We start from the raw sequence: 8615 nt of genomic DNA, 5'->3' as shown, positions 1-8615 counted from the left end.
CACATGCACACGTATGTTTATTGTGGCACTATTCACAATAGCAAAGACTTGGAACCAACCCAAATGTCCATCAGTGATAGACTGGATTAAGAAAATGTGGCACAAATACACCATGGAATACTATGCAGCCATAAAAAAGGATGAGTTCATGTCCTTTGTAGGGACATGGATAAAGCTGGAAACCATCATTCTCAGCAAACTAACACAGCAACAGAAAACCAATCACTGCATGCTCTCACTCATCAGTGGGAGTTGAACAATGAGAACACATGGACATAGGGAGGGGAACATCCACACTGGGGCCTGTCGGGAAGTGGGGGTAAGGGGAGGGATAGCATTAGGAGAAATATCTTATGCATTTGGGGCTTAAAACCTAGATGACGGGTTGATGGGTGCAGTAAACCACCATGGCACATATATACCTATGTAACAAACCTGCACATTCTGCACATGTATCCCAGAGCTTAAAAAGAAATAAAAATAGAGACATGCACTACTGCCAGAGCACAGGGTGGGGCAGCCTTGTGCACGGATAGCCTTACTTGCCTCCCCCTTCAACCCACATGCTTCAGATGGATGAGGCGTAGCTAGAGAGCACAGGTAAGGCAGGGCTGATGTGGTGGGACCCATCCATCTCAGCCTCTGCCACCAGGCACCCCTGGCACAGAGAACCGTTTAACACTGAGTCCCTTTACTGTCACTCTGAATTGTCACAGCCCCACAGAGACCAGCCCATAGCTGGACACACCCTATCTCCCTAAAATAACCAGTTCAAGAGCACCAGACAGTGGAAGTGCTCATGTCCCAAGGGCTTCCTGCAGGCCTTCAGCAGGACAAGGTTGTGGCCACTAGTCCTAGGAGCACAGTGCTCTGAACCTAGGCAAAGCAAGCAGGCATCACTCATCTAAAACAGCATCAGGAAAGACACTGATAAACCAGAACAACTTGATTTTGTATTTGTGCAGCAGCAAGCTCTCGAGGGACGCTAGAGGTTGTAGATGTGTCTGTGTGACTCCCAAATATACAGCAGGAGCCGATTTGGCAGAGAGACCCCTTCCCAACGCCATGTTCAGAGTGGAGGTCGACTGATCTGAGCAGCATGAAGTCCCCTGACATTAGCAGCATGAAGTCCCCTGACTTCAGCCACTTAGGTGTGGATTGCTGAGGGTTCAGGGCAGACAGTGTTTGAGTTCGGGCTGGGCCCACCTGTTTTCCCTCCAAGTGGCATCACCAGGTCCAGTGGGGAAAAAACTGTTGTGGGTCTACATTGATTTACCTATATTGCTCAAAGAAACTTCCTGTGGGCTTCCATAAACTGGCTTGGGTTGGTTATTACTGGCTGCAGCAGCAATTGATTGCTCTTCCTGTACCTTGTTACCATGGAGATGAAAATCCAGACTTGATGGGGAGAAAAGAGAAAATCTCCATCAGGAGAATCAACTGGTCAGTTCTCCTCCTCTACTGCCATTGTCATAAAGCATGGGGTTGGCTGTGGGGTCATTTGGAGTGCAGCAGTCCAAGTATCAGGAGCAGTGTACTCTCAAAAAGACTCACAGATATGTGACCAAAACTGCAGCCTCCAAGGGTTTTGAGGCCTGCAGGCTGGGAGTTCTTGGCCTAGAGCATTTCACCCCTCTCTTCATTGCTTTCCTGGATGTTCCCAGGGGTCAATCTGGGCTGTTTTTGAGGTGGGATAAAGATTTAAATTGACTCTGGGAGGAGGGAAGTTATCTAAGGGTATAAACACAATATGGTCAGGCAACATAGAAACGACCTTCAACTACAAAGCAGCTGGATCTGGTGACAATGAAGACAGTGGTGCTTTTTCCACTAGAAGATGGAGGGCTCTGAGCAGGCTGGAGCCAGTCAGATGGCAATGGGGGGTGCGAAGAGTTAGTTGTGTCCTGGGGATTTTACTGGGGATATGTAGTGAAATTAACCTAGGAAACAGAGCTCACTAATTTCCCATCTTGGAGAGTCCCCCAACGTGTTAACACACTAAAGGCCTGAGGAGCTCCTTGGTTAATAACTATGCAACTTTAAGTTATACAAATGTTTTGCTCAGGGAATGACTTTTTTCCGGAGAATACATTCCTCTTGCTCCTTGCAGTGCTGTCCTCCCCATCACCAATTCCTCTCCTTCTCCTAACTCAAGAACACCAATTTGGGAAGCTCTTAAATAGATAAGCTATCTTTTCTGGATTGCCAGGAAGTGGCAAATGGGGTGGGGGTGGGTGTGAGGGGAATTGGGCAGTGAGGAGTAAGTGACGGAAAACTTTTTAGCATGGTTAATAGGTCAGGAGAGCAGCGCAAAGGTGGAGACCAAGGATGCCCAATCCCCAGAGCAGGACAAATGGGCTCCTGGGCCCTGGTGGAGGGTTCACTTTGGGAATGAGTAGGAGCAGTTTGGTCTCAGCAGCAATCAACATCCCCTCCACCCCAATTTTTTTACTCAGTTTCAGATGATTAATTTTTAAATACTGTACAAATTTTGATAGCTTAAATTGTGTATACAGTCAAATAAAAACTTGCATTAACAATTGGTGGGGCTTATGTCACAGAATCAGAGTATCAGGCTCCTTCTTGCTGTGGCTGTAGACTTGAGAATGATCTGGAATCTCCAGGAGTGAGGGTTTCCATGTAAGCCATCACTATCCTTGGGGACACCATTGACCATTAACTCATTAGAAAGATGTGCCCACTTTGCATATGGAGAAACAGCCCAGGGTCCAGTGCCCTGTCTCAGGTCAGAGACCAAGTTGGGGAGCCAGGAATTGAGAGCTGTCTTAGCCAGTTTGGGGTAGGGTGGGGTCTCAGGCCTTTGGCCCCTGTGACTCCAAGTATAGGACATACGTGAAGCCTAGTTGGCTGGGGTTGGGATGGGATGTCAGGGTGAAAGGCCAGCATCTCTCTGCCTGCAAACTCCTCTCCAGCCTTGACTCTGGGTCAGCAGGCTGGGGAAAATGGACCTATGCTGGCTGCAAGGGGCTCCCAGGCACTCCCTTGTGGTCAGATCAGCAAGTCTGGTCTGCAATGGAACAGGGACTGAGAATGGGCCTACTACCTCTCCATCCGGTAGAAAGCGCCTAGGGGCTAACATGGGCACTCTTTTCCCTTGGTGCCCCCACTGCACTTGGAACAGATCCCTAGGACCCATGCCTGAGTCATCTGTGTTCTCCATAGTCGGCACCAAGCCAGATCTGGCCTAGAGCAGGAGCTAGGGGACAACATCCCCTTTTGCGATGAGCACTATTTGCCAGGCTGTGTGCTGGGATCCAGAGATCACAGAAAAAAGAGTCCCATTTTTCCAGATTCTCACAGGCTAGTGAGCGGGAGCATAAGCCATCTTGATGTGGGTGCTGAGTGCTAGAACACAGGGTACTGAGAAGTCCCTGGGACCACCCAGACCCTGCACTGCAGAGCACCAGGAGGGCCCCTAGGAGATGAAACCAGCTGGGTAGCGCCCTTAGAAAACTGTTATTAGGGCAGATATTCATAGAAATCACCCCAAAGTAAAGTCCGGAAACTTCCATGAAGATGAATTATGACTGGTTATCATAAAATGTATTAACCAATTTGAGTGTTTCTTCATTTATGTGGTAGGAGACAATGTCCATTTCTCAGGAGTTGTGAAGATTAAATGATGTGTGAAAGTACTTTATTATCAATGATTCTAACCTTTGGCCCAGTGATAAAAGTACTTAATCCTCTTTTTGATTTTTTTTCTTTTGTAACAAGATTTTTAAAAAATCTCTTTTATTTAACTGAGAGTCATACTTTTGTCTATTATAGTAGCTAATTTACTATTATAATAGAGATAGATAATAGAATTGGGTAACTAACAAGTTCTGTTCATCACTACAAAACACACACACACACACAACATGTGAAAATGCTTCCTATAATTGCTGTACACCATGGCCAGAAAGACAGACTTGAAGATGTAGGTATTAATGATAATGTAGATTATAAAGTACAAGAATACCACCAGTTGAAGTCATAGACAGGCATGCTAGAAGAAAATAATCATGTTTCACAGTTTTCCATACCCTAGTTCCACAATGCATATAAGGCTGACCTTAGGCAACATCCCACATGCACAGTCTATGTGCACCAGGCACCGGAAAGCCTCCTCTAACATTCGCTCTCCCCCATAGGGTGTGATGGGGCCTCAGAGCCATCACCATCCCTAATGCTGAACAGCTTGCTTCACACCTGTCCTTCTGAAATTCTTAGTACCTTACAGAGGCACCAATTTTCACAGTGGCAGGACCTTAGTGATCTCCCAATTCAGTTTTCTCCCTTCACAATGAGAAAATTGAGGCCTAGAAAGGACAGTGACTTGCTAGGAATTACAAAGAGAATAAGAAGCATGGCTGGGAAGAGGGCTGTGCACTGCAAAGTCAGGGCTCTGCGGGACACCCAACTGCCTTGGCTGGGGCCAGATCATATTCTAACCACCCAGGGACGATGCATGAAAGGTACCCGGTGATAACTGTGGAAGGGCAAGTTGTGACAGGTCCTCACTCTACCTTTAATGGAAACTTAATTTCCTACAGGAGGGGACATCAAGGGGTGCTGGCTAGGCTGTCAGCCAGGGGTCTGAGGAAAGACCCAAGAGAACATAAGCAGGGCCAGGGCCATAGCCAGGCCCAAGAGTGAGCAACAACCAAGAACAAGTTGATCTGATTAACCTACGCATCACAAGACGACAGAAAACCTGCCTTTCTGAGGTCACTATTGGAGCAGATGTGGACTGACGTTTGCAGTGAGGCTCTGCCCACTCTCTAGAACTGGAGAGCTAGTTACTCTGTGCAGTACCATTTAATAACTTTACCCGTATGCATGAGGTAAATCCATAACAAGAAGACATTAGAAAAAACCGTGAGGTTTTTCGCCTAAGTAATTTCCACACGTGTGGAGAATTGGCATTTTTGCAAGCAAGGTGGCAATTACTGTTGGGAAAAAGCTGAGTGTTGGGAGACGCTGAGGCAGGGCTTGCATGTCTGACATAATGTAAAAGAGTCTTGGAACATGTCCAGGGTCCAGGGTCTAAAACCCCTTGTGGCCTTTGGAACACCAAGCTCTGTGCTAAAGGGTGGAAGGCTACCCTGATGCACCATAATCTAAGCCCAGGGCATAAAACCCCTCATGGCTTGGATAGAATCCAGGGCTCGTGGCTCTGGAATGTGTCTAGACTTGCTGGCTCCTTGCTCCTTGCTCTCCCAGGATCGATTGTATCTTGAGTTAAAAGAACCTGCTCTCCACTATCTCAAGTAGCAGAGCAAATGCTAAACCATCACAGCTATAAATCATGTGCTTAATGCAATGCGCCCTTTCAACCTCCACATTCTCACCACCTGTTTCTTTGTTGGATTACCAATAAATAGCACTGGGCTCCCAGAGCTTGGGGCCTTTGCAGCCTCCATGATTGCGATGGCCCCTTGGTCCCACTTCTGTCTCTCAAACTGTCTTTTCTCAATCCTTTGACTCAGCCAGACTTTGTCACCCCCACGACCTGGTATTGGGTCTGATCACCCCAACAATTAGTGATGTTTACATTTATTTCCTGTTTGATGTAGCCAAAAAACTACATCAATGCTTAAGAGAACCAGACATGAGTCCTTTACAAAGATGGCTTTTGTCTTTAAATTCAAGACTCAAAGAAGATTCCAGAATAGAAAGTGGGCTCAAATATTAAGAATTGTATCTCAAGAGATGTCTCCTGTTCCTTTCCATTTTGAAAGAATTCATTTAAATTTAGTGTTAAGTAGAGAGGATAGGCTACTAGTGGTGTAAAATTTTATATTCTTCAAAACTTTTACAGTGAATAGGACTAAACAGAAAATCACTCTTTGTCCTCTCTCAGCCCTACTAGAGTCAGGAGACAGCCGCTTTGAATAGCGTGAATTCTGTTATGGTAAAAGATGTTCATGAACATGGATCAAGGATGTGCGGACATGATGTCAGGGCTGTCGCTGTAGTGACCAGCACGTAGAGCTCAAATGCTATCTCCAGAATGTTTTCAAACTAAGGCGATCCCTCTGCTGTTTTCAGACCACTAAAGAGGAACCAAAAACATAAAGTGAAAACCACACCTAAATTAATACACTGATACACTTTTCCCCTTTCAAGAGCACTTCTGCAGTGTTTGAACACGGAAGATTGTGTTTGGTGACAGATTGTGCCACCAACAGGCTCAACCTAAATACGGGAGAATTCCCAGGCAGAAACTTCCAGAGAAGTGTGCTCATCAATTCCCAAAAAGCTTCAAGGCCATCAGGGAGAACATCAGCACACTGAACACGAACAATGGAAGACGTAGAGGATATTGGGCAGGGTGTTCCGGAGGCTTTGGAAAGCCCTTCAGATCTATGGAAACAAAATGTTATTTTATTTACAAGAAACCAGCTAACTTTCTGCAAAAACAAACCATCACGTACCCTAAATCATATGCTTACCTGACGACTTTCAGGGAAGTTAATTAGGAAGACTGGCCTTAAGGCCCTTGACCATCTGATGCTGTGGATGTTAATAGCTTCCAGGGACCCGTAGATAATCAGATAGATCAAGGTCAGCTGTGAGAGACACAGGACAGAGATGTCAGTACTACACTGTCCAAGGACAGTGGATGGGTGTTTACCAACCCAGGAGAGGTACAATGTTATGTGGAAAAGCACGTTTCATAGACAGCATAGTATCACTTTTGTAATATGACATTAATAATAGCTAATGTTTGATGTTTTACTATGTTCCATGTACTATAACAAGCACCTCTTGTAGATTATTTTAGACTCATCACACCAATTAGGTGGGCACTATTCCTGGAGGAGGAGCTTGAGGCACAGAGAGGGTAAGCATGTAGCCCCTGACCACACAGCTATCCAGGGCAGAGCTGAGACTGGAACCCAGACAGTCTGAGGGCTGAGCCCTTGCTATTAATCACACTGCGACATCCTTCCACACTACACCCTCTTGACCTTCTCTTCAACTTGACATGTAAAAGAAAGGAGGTGTAGCCTAGTAACAGAGATGAGAATATCTAGAATACAGACAACCCTTATTAATCTTTATTCATGTCAGGTTTATGGGCAAGAGATTAAGGTGAAGATGGCCAAAAGAAGAACCTAGTGTATTTTAGAAACACATAAGTAAAAAAGAACAATGTACCATCATCAAAAAAACGTGAATTTAGCCCCTTTGGTGGTAAGGCACAGAGGATCTAGTGAGCTCCTTCCCTTCAAAGGGCACGCTGCATGGGGCGGGTGTAGGGTCCAGCCCTACAGGGTCTGTGGATTTTTCTCCTCATGTGCAGAGATGAGAGATCGTAGAAATAAAGACACAAGACAAAGAGAAGAAAAGACAGCTGGGCCCGGGAAACCACTACCATCTAGACGCGGAGACCTGTAGTGGCCCCAAATACCTGGCTGTGCTGGTATTTACTGGACACAAGGCAAAAGGGGCAGGGTAAGGAGTGTGAGTCATCTCCGATGATTGATAAGGTCACGTGAGTCACGTGTCCACCGGACAGGGGGCCCTCCCTGTTTGGCAGGGAGGCGGAGAGAGAGGACAGCTTATGCCATTATTTCTTCTATGCATTTCAAACAGTTTTACTACTTTCACTAATTCTGCTACTGCTATCTAGAAGGCAGAGCCAGGTGTACAGGGTGGAACATGAAAGTGGACCAGGATCATGACCGCTGAAGCACAGCATCACAGGGAGACGTTTAGGGCTCCGGATGGCTGTGGGCGGGGCTGACTGATGTCAGGCCTTCCACAAGAGGTGGTACAGCAGTCTTCTCTAACTCCCTCAAGGAAAGGGAGGCTCCGTAGTGCCTTCCATAGGCACTGACGCTACCGCCAGACCCAGGTCCGCTAGGTAAGGGGCGTCTTCCCAGGCGCTGGCGTTACCGCTAGACCAGGGAGCCCTCTAGTGGCCTTTTCCAGGCGTAACAGAGGGCTCACACTTTTCTGGTCACTTCCCACCATGTCCCTTCAGCTCCTATCTCTGTATGGCCTGGTTTTTCCTAAGTTATAATTGTAGAACAAAGATTATTATAATATTGGAATAAAGAGTAATGTTACAAAATAATGATTAATTATATTCATATATAATCATATCTATAATCTATTTCTAGTATAACTATTCTTATTCTGTATATTTTCTTTATTATACTGGAACAGTTTGTGCCTTCAGTCTCTTGCCTTGGCACCTGGGTGGCTTGCCGCCCACAGGCGGGGGAGACAGCTAAGAAATGAGGCTGGTTCACAACTGCTGCACTGGAGGAAACCAGTGTGGCTGTCCCAGGGGAGCGGGGACCGGTGGATCACCAAGGGTTAAGATATTTGAGGGGCTTCATGGAGGAGGCACTCTTTGATGTAACCTACAGCACAGCAGAGCTTTAAAAAAACTCAGGAAGGTCAAGAGCTAGAAAACAAGACAGAATAAAAGGACTCTTGAGGAAGTACTGGGTTGGCATGTTGGGAAGCAGAGGGTCCTGGGAGTGGGGGCAAAGGGAAGCAGCAGAAAGTGACAAGGACCTATGGAAGGTGGCTTTGCAGGCCAGGCTAAAAAGGCAGGTCTCATTCCCAGGGCCTTTCAAATAACAGATGGG

Source organism: Pongo abelii, chromosome 12 (assembly GCF_028885655.2).
Source record: "Pongo abelii isolate AG06213 chromosome 12, NHGRI_mPonAbe1-v2.0_pri, whole genome shotgun sequence".
Taxonomy (NCBI): Eukaryota; Metazoa; Chordata; class Mammalia; order Primates; family Hominidae; genus Pongo; species Pongo abelii.
The sequence above is the reverse complement of the archived record's forward strand: the minus strand, read 5'-3'. Positions refer to the sequence as shown.